Here is a 13,871-nt window from a genome sequence, read left to right as displayed (position 1 = left end):
ATTTTTTTCAAAAAGACCTTATAGTTTTTGAGAAAATCGATTTTTTAATTTTCAAGGGCGAAAATGTCTTTTAAATGCGGAAAATGTCAGGTTTTTTTGCACAGGTAACAATAGTGTTTTATTTTCATAGATTCCCCCAAGTGGGAAGAGTTTTACTTACTTCGTTCTGAGTGTGGGAAATATAAAAAAAAACCGACGTGGGGTCCCCCCTCCCAGACCTCTTTAACCCCTTGTCCCCCATGCAGACTGGGATAGCCAGAATGCGGAGCACCGGCCGCGTGGGGCTCCGCACCCTGACTATACCAGCCCGCATGGTCCATGGATTGGGGGGTCTCGGAAGGGGAGGGGCAGCCAAGCTTTCCCCTCCCCCTCCGAGCCCTTGTCCAATCCAAGGACAAGGGGCTCTTCTCCACCTCCGATAGGCGGTGGAGGTGGAGGCCGCGATTTCCTGGGGAGGGGTTCATGGTGGCATCTGGGAGTCCCCTTTAAAAAGGGGTCCCCCAGATGCCCACCCCCCTCCCAGGAGAAATGAGTATAGAGGTACTTGTAGTACCCCTTACCCATTTCCTTTAAGAGTTAAAAGTAAATAAACACACAAACACATAGAAAAAGTATTTTAATTGAACAAAAAACATAACCACGAAAAAAGTCCTTTAATATTCTTAATTAACCATTAATACTTACCTGTCCCTTTAAAAGCCAGTTCCCACGCAATATCCTCGGAAATATACTAATCAGTTACAATGTAACAAAGTTATTACAATGTAACAACTTTGTTACTTTGTAACACCACCGCACCCGACGTCACTCGCCGCTCACCCGCCGGCCGCCGCATACACGCTAGTCCCCGCCGGCTCCCGCCGTCCACTCCGCCCACACCTGTCACTCATATACATGCTGGCACCCATGGGTGCCAGCATGTATATAGGTGACATGTGGGAGAGGCGGGGAGGGCAGCGGAGCCGGCGGGGACTTAGCGTCCCTTCACCCGACAGAGCTCTGAGCTATATTAGCTCAGAGCTCTCGAAAGCATCTTTGTATTTGGGCTCCAAGGAGCCCCATTGGTCCTTAGCAGACCAATGGGGTTCCTTCAAATCAGAAGGAACCCCATTGGTCTGCTAAGGACCAATGGGGCTCCTTGGAGCCCAAATACAAAGATGCTTAGAGAGCTCTGAGCTATAGCTCAGAGCTCTGTCGGGTCCTGCAGCACAGACGCGGCGGCGGCGGTGAGTAACGTCGGGTGCGGCGTAGTTACAATGTAACAAAGTTGTTACATTGTAATAACTTTGTTACATTGTAACTGATTAGTATATTTCCGAGGATATTGCGTGGGAACTGGCTTTTAAAGGGACAGGTAAGTATTAATGGTTAATTAAGAATATTAAAGGACTTTTTTCGTGGTTATGTTTTTTGTTCAATTAAAATACTTTTTCTATGTGTTTGTGTGTTTATTTACTTTTAACTCTTAAAGGAAATGGGTAAGGGGTACTACAAGTACCTCTATACTCATTTCTCCTGGGAGGGAGGAGGGCATCTGGGGGACCCCTTTTTAAAGGGGACTCCCAGATGCCACCATGAACCCCTCCCCAGGAAATCGCGGCCTCCACCTCCACCGCCCATCGGAGGTGGAGAAGAGCCCCTTGTCCTTGGATTGGACAAGGGCTCGGAGGGGGAGGGGAAAGCTTGGCTGCCCCTCCCCTTCCGAGACCCCCCAATCCATGGACCATGCGGGCTGGTATAGTCAGGGTGCGGAGCCCCACGCGGCCGGTGCTCCGCATTCTGGCTATCCCAGTCTGCATGGGGGACAAGGGGTTAAAGAGGTCTGGGAGGGGGGACCCCATGTCGTTTTTTTTATATTTCCCACACTCAGAACGAAGTAAGTAAAACTCTTCCCACTTGGGGGAATCTATGAAAATAAAACACTATTGTTACCTGTGCAAAAAAAACTGACATTTTCCGCATTTAAAAGACATTTTCGCCCTTGAAACTTAAAAATCGATTTTCTCAAAAACTATAAGGTCTTTTTGAAAAAAAATTTTTTCCTCTTATTCCCACTGATCCCCTTAATATACCCTGTGAATTTGGTGTTCCTAAATTTTAAGCAGGCTTTGCTATTAACCGTTAAAGTTGGCGGGTTTTTAAATGTATATATTTTTTCCTTTGAAACTTTAACATCGATTTTCTCAAAAACTATAAGGTCTTTTTGAAAAAAAATTTTTCCTCTTATTCCTTCTGATCTCCTTAATATATTCTCCAAATTTGAGGCTCTTAGCACTTAAGGGGGCTTTGCTATTAACCCTTAAAGTCGGCGGCTTTTTTATATTATACGGGAGCGTAATATTACGCGATTACGGCAGACTGTGTAATTTCAATGGGAGTTTACTGTCTTACGCGTAATTTGTTACGCGTAAAACGTAACCCTACGGTCTACGCGTAATTAATTACGCGTAATACCGTAACCTTACACGTAACGCTTACGGTGCATTTGTAGTGAATTACGATGCGTAATTACGCCAATGCGTAATTTCGGCCCAGCACTGGGCAGAGGATCAGCAGGACTGCCAGGCAACTAGTATTGCTTAAAAGGAAATAAATATGGCAGCCACCATATCACTCTCACTTCAATTGCCCTTTAAGCATATTGTTCACAAAGACAAACAGACTAATTTCTAACTAACAGACTTTTTAAACTCTAACTTGCTATTTGTCCCTGTGAGGGTAGTAGGCGTGCAGCCCCCTGTTTCTGAGCCATATTACACTACATGCTTTTTAGCATGAGGTGTGGTTCCTTGAAGGGGGTACAGCAAAGCCTCCCATTTGCAAAATAACCTTGCAAACATTATTGGACAAGTGTCTCTTCTCCATTTTTGTGTATCTCTTAAAAAGGATGGTGTTATAGTAAAATGAATAAGGCTTATGATAGGATCTGGAAGCCCTCTTAATAAGAAGGGGCTAGCAGAATTCACCTCCTATTAGAGGAATGAGTATACAGTAGGGATACATTAACACATTGGGGTAGGTATGACCTACTAAAATAGTTTAGGCACGTTTAAAATCCTCACTAAACTTTTCCACCCATGCTATGCTGTTTATGTCTTTATAAGTAGAAACGTACAATGTTAATGATCCAAAACACAGCAGGATGTAAAAGATTTGGTAAGAACGTACAGATATACTTACTTACAAATACTACTGCATCTGCAGTGTATTGTAAGTAGAGGTAGTGATTGGTTGCTGTGTGCACACACACTTTGATAATCACCAGTGCCTTTTTATATAAGCCTTTTGGAGGTTTTTATTTATATAAACTTAGTGTGACATGTATACAAATAATTATAATTATAACTCTTATAATCTAAACATACCTTTCTATCTGATTTTATAACATTCACTGAGATGAGATGGCATTCTACTAGGAATTCTTGTTACTGGAAACCTTGCATTAACTTTAAATATTACAAAATGCATGAGTGAAAGAATTAATAATTCTGTTTCTTAAGTACAAAGCGGACAGTCTAATGAGTATGCCACACAGTTCTCAGTTTCTGCATATAACTAGAGAGAATGCAATGTATTTTACGGTATAATTTATATTCCCAGATTCTACTTTTCCTTACAGTTTGTAACATGAGAAAAGCCCCAGTATTTGTTCATGTATATGTTTATGAAATGCTGTCCTGATGGTTTTAAAGTACACAGAAGTCATAGATGAAAGTTATCCATATCATGCTACAACACAAATAAAACCTATAATAGGTAAAAAATATGGACCCTCACCCCCCTTCCTTTTTTCTCAAGCCTTCACTTAAATTGCCAGACAAAAAAAATGACGGCTGCTCATTCTAGTCTAGGTGCAGGACACAGTATGTACTATATAAATGATTCTGGGAGACCATGTGACCTTAATCTTCAGGCATAAATTTGATCACTCTTTAACTACTTGCCGACCACTCCATGCCAACGCATCCCCGCTAGCAGACTGGAAACAGTAAAACAAATAACTGTTTATTTTTGTGTACAGGGCTGCGATTTATACTACGGAGACAGCTCTGACTCTGAGCTGTCCCCTCCATTGGCCACAAAAGTGATCGGCTCTCATAGGTTAATGCCTTTGAGAGCCGATCACACTGATTGGCTCTCGGGGAGGAGGGATGATGGGTATTAAAATTTAAAGAAAAATAGGCATTTTAGTTAAAAAATTATACAAAAAAGTTATATAAAAACAAACAAACATAGGAACAGCGAACGGATGCCACCAACAGAAAGCTCTGTTGGTGGCAAGAAAAGGGGAAAAATTAATTTATGTGTTATGGCTCTGCAGCACACTTTTAAAGAGAGACTGAAGCCTAATAAAATCCTTGTTTTTACCTTCCAGTTATGTTCAGCAATATCAGGAGTCCTGAAACGCTGCTTTCCAATGGCTGAACAAGTGCTTTACACCCCCAAAATCCCCGGGACAAAAATGGGGGATCGGTTCCTGTAAGAGGCAGAGCTCAGCGCTGTAGATCTGCCTCTACTAGAGTCAATCTGCGCTGATCGTTGCATCTCACTGCCCCTTTTAATCTTCTTTCACAGAGAGGGGCGGGGAGAGGCGGAGATCCGTGCGCAAATTGACTCCAGTAGAGGCAGAACTACAGCGTTCAGCTCTGCCCTGGGATTTAGGGCATATAAAGCCCTCGTTCAGCCATGGGAATGCGGCGTTTCAGGACTCCTGATATTGCTGAACATAACTAGAAGGTAAAAACAAGGATTTTATTAGGCTTCAGAGTCTCTTTAAAGCTCCAGGGCCCTGAATTGTAAAATATGGCCTGTTCACTAGGGGGGTGTAAGTCTACGGTCCTCAAGTAGTTAAAAGATATCCTAGCTGGGAAGTTGTTTAGATTTACTTACCTGCAGTCTATCAGGTCCCTGGCTGTAGTTCCACTGCACTCCAGGGTGACACTGTCCCCTCCAAGAGATCCCCTAACACAGCTGTGGTTGTAGGCTACTGTGCACGTGTCACTCGGCCGTGCTTGAGCAGGGCTCAGTACCCCAGTGGCGTTAAATACTGTTCTCCCTCCGAGTTGTAGCAACTCGAAGGGAGATGTAATTCGAGGTCTTGCGATTGCCGGAGCCCTGAATTACCCTTGCGTGGGGTTCGCAGCATAGCACTAATGCTATGGCTACGCCCAGCTTCGGCACTCAGTGCTGAGTGCCGGATGCTGAAATGACCCGATTCATACTGCCCCGGCATGTTCGTGCTCCTCTTTCGATTGCACTCCCATGGGCGGGAGTGTTTGCACTTGTGCACCTTAAGTGTTTGTGAACTGTGCAAGTGCAGAATGCTTCTGGACACAGGGGCGCGATCAAGAGAGGTGTGCAGACGCGTCCACACAAGCAAGGTATCCCACGACAACAACTGTGGTCGGAGATTTTTAAATAGGCAAACCTATTACAAACTGAACCCAATCCTAATTGTTTTACTTTTTATTTGTCCTGCAGTGAGACTTTGTTGGACATCAGGACTTTACTTAAAGAATAAATTACTGCTATTATTATTGAAACTTTTTAATTGAAACTTATGGTGACAACATATTCACACTGCCAAAATAAACATTTTACTAACACGGACAAACAAGGGCAATGTGATTCAAAGCTCATCTTGTGCTAAGTGCACATAACTGGGTCAATCAGCAAATGCAGCAATATCAAGAGACAATAGTAGAGGGGGCATTGCCCATATATAAGCTTAAAGTGTAAGACTATAAAGTGTGGAAATGAAATGTACTGCCGGAGTTGGAGTGGGAGGTGGGGTGGGATGGTGAGCTTTAAATAAGATGAAACTATGGGATTGATGCATCAAATGCTGGTAATACTGAGGTGCACACATAGCGCACAGCAATATTACCTTCACTTCCGCCTGCAACACTGCCAGTTACACCATTAGTGTACTTTTGGATGTAATTACAGTTGTAATGGACACCATTTGACATGACATATTTGAAATCAAATTTTGATGACACACCATTTTTTTTAAATTTAGTACATAAATTTGGAATGACACATATTTCAGGCCTCTCTGAGGACTGGCATTTTTTTTACGTTGGGCAGGAAGGATGGTGTGGCTGTGTAGAGTGACATCATTGGCAATGTGGCAGGTTCAAATAAAATATTTAAAGTGTTGAAATTTTTGGTCGCAAAAACTTTCAAAATGTAATAGATAAATTTGAAATGACACGCATTTCTTGTCTCTGCAAAAGTAGCTGCAAATATATATTTTTTAGGCAGGTAACCATGACAGCCATACTAAAGACGTTTATTTGAAAAAGTTAGAAAAAAATCCTAAAAAGATATGTGATTTTCAACATTTACGCATGAAAAAAAAAGCTTCTGCGTAAAAAACATAACTTTTGCGGAATAATTTGCCCTTGATCCACCTCCGTCATGCCACTGCCCAGGTTTTGGTACACTTTGTATGCCTTTTTTAAAGAAATTGTGGCTGCAGAGATGCCCTGAACGTTTCAGAAGTTTACCTGCCATTAAAGTCAGTGGGGCTCACCGCGAGTGATCAATGAACGTTCGCAGAAACGTTCGCGAATGTATTTGCTAACACGAAATTATGATGTCCAGCTATCACTACAGTTAAATTAAAAGCTCTAATAAGCTGGCCAAGATCGTAGGTGTAGATTGAGAAAGAAGTCTGAGGACTACCGTATTTTTCGGACTATAAGACGCCCCTGACCATAAGACGCACCTAGGTTTAGAGGACAAAAACCTAGGGATAAAAATATATACTAAACCTGTTGTATCCATCTTGTGGATTATGCCCCTTTGTACCTCATGCCCCCTTGTAATTCTTGTGTCTCCCTGTGTCCTCCTCTGTCCCCTTTGTGTCCTCCTGTGTCCGCCTCTGTCCTCCTTGTGTCCTCCTCTTTCCCCCTTTGTGTCCCTGTGTCCTCCGTTTGTCCTCTTGTGTCCTCCTATGCATGGGCACAGTACAGGGAGTCCCCAACATTGCAGCGGGTTGGAGGTTCATATTGGCAGGTGCTCACCAGTCAGGAATTCCCTGCATTTGGACTATAAGACACAGTGACTTTATTTCCCCCCTTTTGGAGGAGAAAAATGAGTCTTAAAGTCCAAAAAATAAAGTAAGTCCTGTGGTACTCCAACAGAGCGATAGTTAGGAGTGGAGAAGGTTTTAGAATTGTCACTGAACGTCCTTCCACTGAGATGAAAGCAAAGATATGAGAAAAGTAAAGCCTCAAATGGCCAGGTAGGACAGAATCTGAATTAGTAACAAATTAAAAACATTGTAAAAAGCCCAAAACAGTTCAAGAAAAAATGGAAGGCTTGAGATTATATAATTGTTAGATCATTTGCTATTTTACTGAGGGTAGTTTTTAATAGAATTGTTAGAGTCAGAAACCGGACTAAAGCTGATCACAGGGAAATTGCAGTGTGGTAGTTAACCAGTAGTAAACATGTAGTAAATATGTTAGCTGAATTTGTGTGGTGGGAGACATAGCAGGGCAATAACAGTACTGCAAGGCTGTTTGGAGTTATGGGAGTGTAACTGTATGTGACAGAAGTAGGATTGTTTTGATGCTGACAGTCATTCTGAGCTGCTACAGGGTATTTACATAATTGGAAATCATTGCTTGATTTGCTCATTGATTAGAGGATAAGCATTAAGGGATGAAAGATAAGTGCATTTATGAAAGATGAGGTCAGAGAGCAGGAAAGGAGAGTTAGAAATGTTGGGTACGGAAAAGAAGTGAAGACAAGGTTGAAGTGGGTGACTGACTACTTACTGCAGGGGAACACTAAGAGAGGCCAAGAGAAGAGGTGACTAAATGGCATGACATTAAAGGCGCTCACTTTCACCTATACTGCTATTAAAGCACTTTCATTGACCTGTAGAAGCGGGTCAGCACCCAGGAAACGTGTTGTGCTTATGTAGTTAAACAAATAAACTTTTTTTTCCCAATTAATTGGGGTTATCCTTGTATAGATGTAAGGCACAGTACCTCTGTTTCCTATATATCATAGTTGTTATTACTAGTATACATCAAGGGCTCCTCCACCAGTGTTGTTCTTAATAATAATAATAATCTGAACATTTGTATAGCACTTTTCTCCTGTCGGACTCAAAGCACTCCAGAGCTGCAGCCAATGGGAGGCACTCAAGAGTGTTAGGGAGTCTTGCCTTGAACTCCTTACTGAATAGGTACTGACCGTAGCCAGGATTCAAATCCTGGTCTCACATGTCAAAGGCGGTGCCCTTAACCAGTACACTATCCAGCCACTCTTATTTACCTATTGCCATTAATATTGTACAAACCTTGTTAATTTCTGCCCAACCCAGATAAGGCACTAAAACAAATCTGACACACACAAACAGAAGCTTGCAGGGGTAGCCAAACCATCCCTAAAATGAAGACCAGCACTGCCACATCCAGGTGCAGAATACTAACAAATTCTACAAAGATTTCTAATTCCCGAACATGTGCATGATTAATATTATGACAGTAAGAGATGGTTATTGAAGTGTTAAATAATGTAAATAATGTGTTTGGTGTGCAAATGTAATGCATATTGTATGCAGCTTGGAAATGGGCCTATCAAAATTGGGAGGAAGTGCATTTGACAGGCCTAAATTTGCCAGGATGTCAGAACACTAGCATCTCATTTTTAACATGCATCATGTTTGCAAATCTTCAGGAAATGTTTTTTTTTTTTTTACAATCTAATTATTTATTCTTTGTTTTGCAGATGTTTAAAGCATTGCTTGTGTGCCTGGGGGGGAATCTGGATTTTGAATGAAGGAGGTAAGTTCACACATTTTAATCCTGAAGTTTTTTTTCTTTAGATTAGGTACACCTGCCCTGTAGAAACATATTATGAAGCAGTTCATGAAGAGTATGCTTCACTGCAACTATACACTACATTATCCAGTACTGCACAGCATGGTTCGCGTTATGCCCATAGATTCTGTCAGACCGCACTGCTACTCGCCAATGTGAACGTACCAATTCAATATAATTGCATCACAAAGGCAATGCAATTTTATTGTCCAATGCAATTGTGAAAGATGAATGTATTCAATGGATGTATTTGAGCCAAAAGGTACTGCACATGCTAACAAGTTGGTTAATATACTTTTGTGTATTGCAGTGCGATGCTGCACCACAAATGCACACCTCAGGTGTAAACAGGCCTCAATGTATGTTTAGGCACATACTTAAATGATTCACCTGGAGCAATGTAAAATTTTGCACATGTTGGTTTTGTTCATTTTGTTGTACCCTATATGCATGTTTGTTGTGGAAATACTGAAAGGGTGGGCTCAGACTAATTATTGCACAATAATACTGCATGTGAACTTGTGCAAAGTGTGAATACACCCCAAATGTAAGTGATGGTGCAACCTCCACTCTTAAGCCAGACCAAATTACAACATCACTACTAGTAGCCACCCACAGCATCTCTAAAGCCATACAATACGTATTCCCTTCCTGTGGGATTGTACTTTTCTGATTGTACTGTGTAGGAGGTCCTCTTTTCATGCATTCTCTCTATCATTCATAGAGGAAGGATGCAGACATTTCTTGTTTATACCTTTAAATCACAGTTGGAAGAAGAGAAGGTCCTACAGAAATGAGTGTTGTCGGGATCATGTAAAAGAAGAGTGAGGACTAGATTCATGGGTCTATGGATTTGCATGCAACTTTCATTAAAAGCAATTGCAAAAGTGAAAGTGACTTCTTTCTGTAAAAATGAGCAAAATGATGCATCATATCTAGCTGTCACAAGGTAATGGCATGTGCAATAACCGCCAACTTTTACTAATCTTCCCTGATAGTTCTGAGTGTTTTACTGAGAAGGCAAATCGTTTTATTTCAATTCATAGCCCGCAATGAATCTCTCAAGCTAAGTACACACATGCAATGATTGCCGCCTCTCAGGGATTGGGAACCCCTCGAATGACAAATTGGGGACTGTTTGGGGACAGATGCATTGCTAGCCTTCAGGCTAGCAATGCATTCTGTAACTATAAATGCACTTCAGTTTAAGCATGACATATTTATTGCCTTTGGAGTATGAACTGCACAAATCTTCCATCTTCCTGCATGAATAATTAGTTGTACAGAATAATAATAATAATAATAATAATGTTCAACAGGCCATCCTGCAGTGTTAGGGAGTCTTGCCCATGGACTCCTTACCGAATAGGTTCTGGGTTCAGACAAAATTCAATCCCTAGTCACCTATGTCAGAGGTAGAGCCCTTATCCAGTACACTATCCAGCCACTATCCAGTATGGCCAGAATATGAACCTTCATTACACATTACGAATCCAATGATTAGCAGCTTTGATTTACTTTGAGAATCTGAGATCTGTTTCACATTCCATTATGAAGAATAATAAATAAATACTATTTATAATGTAAGGGTTTGATTTACTAGTCATATAATAACATGACTATTCTAATACTATAGCACTATTTCTATCCACATTAAACTGTACTGTTAAAATGTTACAAGTATTTCTGCTTTCTAGATTCTCTATTTTATTGTAATGCCCAGTGACAGTAAACATAATTTCACTAAAGGGGCAGCTTTCCATTTTCCACTCAATGAAGAGTGTATACAATTAACCACTGCAACAAATCACAGATAAGGAGACATTCCTATTGCTTTGACACGGATGTTGTATTTATGCCTGCTTGAAAGGTTCAGGCTGCACTTGGCTTCTATTTTATAATGCTTTCCCTGCTACTTTTTTTTTCTGTTGATCAAGATTTGCAAGATCAGGGTTGTGCATCAGTCAGAAGAGGATCAAAACACATTTCCTCTCCTATTGGGAAACAAGCACTTTGTTGAAATATATCCTTCACAAGAGTGCTCTTGGGAAATCACTGTTTCACCGCAGAGTTGCATTTAGTGTGGTACAGTTTTCCTGCAGATCTCTGAGATGTGCACTTGAGATGGTTAAAACATTCTTTATTTTTTAGTCGAAATGTGAGCTATTCATTTCTGTTGATGGCTTTTTTAGCAGGAGTAGTAAATCTAAAGTTGTGAAGGTACAAGCCAATACACGTCTCATTGTTCCTTTCACTTGTATTATTAAATATATATATATATATATATATATATATATATATATATATATATATATATATATATATATTACAATTTCATATAATCATCTTGAATGATTGATCCTGGAAAGACCTTACTGAAGGAAAAAAGGGGAAAAAAAATCTTCAGCACCTGATATATATGTGTGTGTGTGTGTGTGTGTGTGTGTGTGTGTGTGTGTGTGTGCGTGCGTGCGTGCGCATGCGCGTGTGTGTTATAATACGATAGGAAATTCACCAGATGGACTGGACATACCCAGTGAAAACTGTGGTTGGGGAAAATGGAAATATTCTTTGCCAGTACAGGTAGAATATTTGGGTTTCCTCCCACTTTTATGTCCCGCCCAGCAATTTTTGTGTTCCTGTGGTATGACAAAAATCTGGTGGTGATTCAGACACATCTGTCCCCCAACACACTCTGATTCCTCTGCACAATTGTTCCCCCACTTCTAGACTCCATGCCCACATAGAAAGTACCCATCTGGGACCAGAAGTCCGCGATCGGTAATACCAGGAAGTATGCATGGATTAATAGCAAAAAGCAGAGAGAAGCAATGCTATCCAATGCAACAGGAAAAAAGAGACTGTTGCAAATCTTCTTATGGAGGACAGCAATGCAGGAGCATATGTCCAGGATTCTGGTGATGACAGTGATTTTTTACTTTCACTGCTGATGATAATGATGAATGTTACAGTGATGACACTGATATATTGATGAGGCTGATGAAAGTGGGGAGGTTGATCTAAGTGGGGCGGTTGCTGAAAGTGGGGACGATGCTAGTGATCACAGAAATTGGGCAAGTTGCTCTCCTTCCTGCGACTGCTTGCTGCGTGATTTTACTTTTACTGTGTTTTTAACAAGAGTGCAACTTTGCAGAGCAAATGTTCCAGAAACTGTCACTGGATTTTTGAGCTGTATAAGTTACACCCCTTTTTTTGAGATTTCTTTTCTCATAAGCGATTTAGTAAAATTCACAGGATGATACATGTTTTGCCACACATAAATGGTCATGAAGGCCCTTTAAACTAGGGGTTAGAAGGTCAGGAACATAACAGAGCATATGAAAAAAGAGGCAGAACCCTGTTTGAACCCCATAGGAATGTAGTAATTGATGAAAGCACAATAAGTTTCGTAGTAAGATCAAAGTATAAGATGTATAATACTCAGAAACCAAGCAAGTGGGGGGTATATAGGATAACAATATACCAAGGGTTCCACAACTGTGGTATGTATGGAAGAGCTGTGTTAGGAATCATGTCATGCCAACCTCTGCCTGCTGGTAGCAGTAGTGACTTTGGCTGCTTTGGACTTCCACTGTCCACTGGTGGCTCTATCTATAATGTGATTGCCTGGACTTCCGTTGTTCAGCAGCAAGTGGCCTACTACTGACTTTGGAAAACACCTGCAACCTGCAGTTCTTTGTTTTGCCTGTGAGTGGTTCAGGTGCACCTTCTGCAGGATCACACCACTAGCTGCACCCTGTTGGTGATTATGCATGGCCTATTACTGCCTGTCCTACAGCCAATTGCCAGAACTTTGTTTGCTGTTGAGCCTTTAGTTTATGGACACTCCTGATTTGTATCCCTGATCCTGTACCTGATTACCTGTTGCCATTATCTGCATTCTGCTCTGACTATAGAGTGATGTTGTATGCATTTAATTTGCATGTTATTGTGGTGCTTTGTATGCACATTTTGCACCGAGTGCCTTGCAATAAACACTATTGCACAGTATTTTCCTTGTCTCAGTGTCTGTATTGCTGCAAACTGTGGTCATCGTCCATTCCTCTTTTCAGGTTTGTAGTAATTTATGGCTCATTTTACTCAGGAAGAAACATACTTATTTGTATGTGTTTTAAATTTTAAGATTTTCGCAACAGTTCCTCTGTAACTTATTTTTTTATGGGGAGAATTGAGTACTTTTATTTGATTGTAACAGAAAATATATACTAGTAGAACCAAGAAAACTGTTATAGTGAAGGTCAGAACTGGGTAGCAAGGGGTAAAAGAGCTGTGAACTCTGGGGGAAACCTCTCAAAATATTGGAAGTACATACAAAACTACAATATAGTTGTTGTTTTTTTCCTTTTTAATACATTGACCCAATAAGAATATGTAAAGGACTGGAAGAGCTAATTCAATGGCTAAATTGAAATCATAAATTTGATGACACATTAAAACAAATTATGGATAAGCTTTTAACCACTTGAGGACTCAGCCTTTACCCCCCCTTAAGGACCAGCGCTGTTTTTTCCATTCAGACCACTGCAGCTTTAACGGTTTATAGCTCGGTCATACAACCTACCACCTAAATGAATTTTGGCTCCTTTTCTTCTCACTAATACAGCTTTCTTTTGATGCTATTTGATTGCTGCTGCGAGTTTTAGTTTTTATTATATTCATCAAAAAAGACATGAATTTTGGCAAAAAAATGATTTTTTTTACTTTCTGTGCTGACATTTTTCAAATAAAGTAAAATTTCTGTATACATGCAGCGCGAAAAATGTGGACAAACATGTTTTTGATGAAAAAAAACCCATTCAGTGTATATTTATTGGTTTGGGTAAAAGTTATAGCGTTTACAAACTATGGTGCCAAAAGTGAATTTTCCCATTTTTAAGCATCTCTGACTTTCCTGACTACCTGTCATGTTTCATGAGGTGCTAAAATTCCAGGATAGTATAAATACCCCCCAAATAACCCCATTTTGGAAAGAAGACATCCCAAAGTACTCACTAAGAGGCATGGTGA

General features: G+C 40.7%; 1 protein-coding gene across 3 annotated transcripts in view; it reads left to right on the top strand.

The window, feature by feature from the left end:
- TAFA2 (TAFA chemokine like family member 2) overlaps positions 1-13,871 on the top strand; it is a 286,327-nt gene that overhangs the window by 197,685 nt on the left and 74,771 nt on the right. For all 3 annotated transcript variants that reach the window (XM_068272743.1, XM_068272741.1, XM_068272742.1), the window contains exon 2: positions 8,752-8,807. The gene's annotated coding sequence lies outside the window, so the exon portion shown is untranslated. The remainder of the gene's footprint in view (positions 1-8,751; positions 8,808-13,871) is intronic.

The sequence above is a fragment of the Hyperolius riggenbachi genome, chromosome 3, assembly GCF_040937935.1.
Source record: "Hyperolius riggenbachi isolate aHypRig1 chromosome 3, aHypRig1.pri, whole genome shotgun sequence".
Taxonomy (NCBI): domain Eukaryota; kingdom Metazoa; phylum Chordata; class Amphibia; order Anura; family Hyperoliidae; genus Hyperolius; species Hyperolius riggenbachi.
This window is presented reverse-complemented; position numbering and strand designations above follow the sequence as displayed.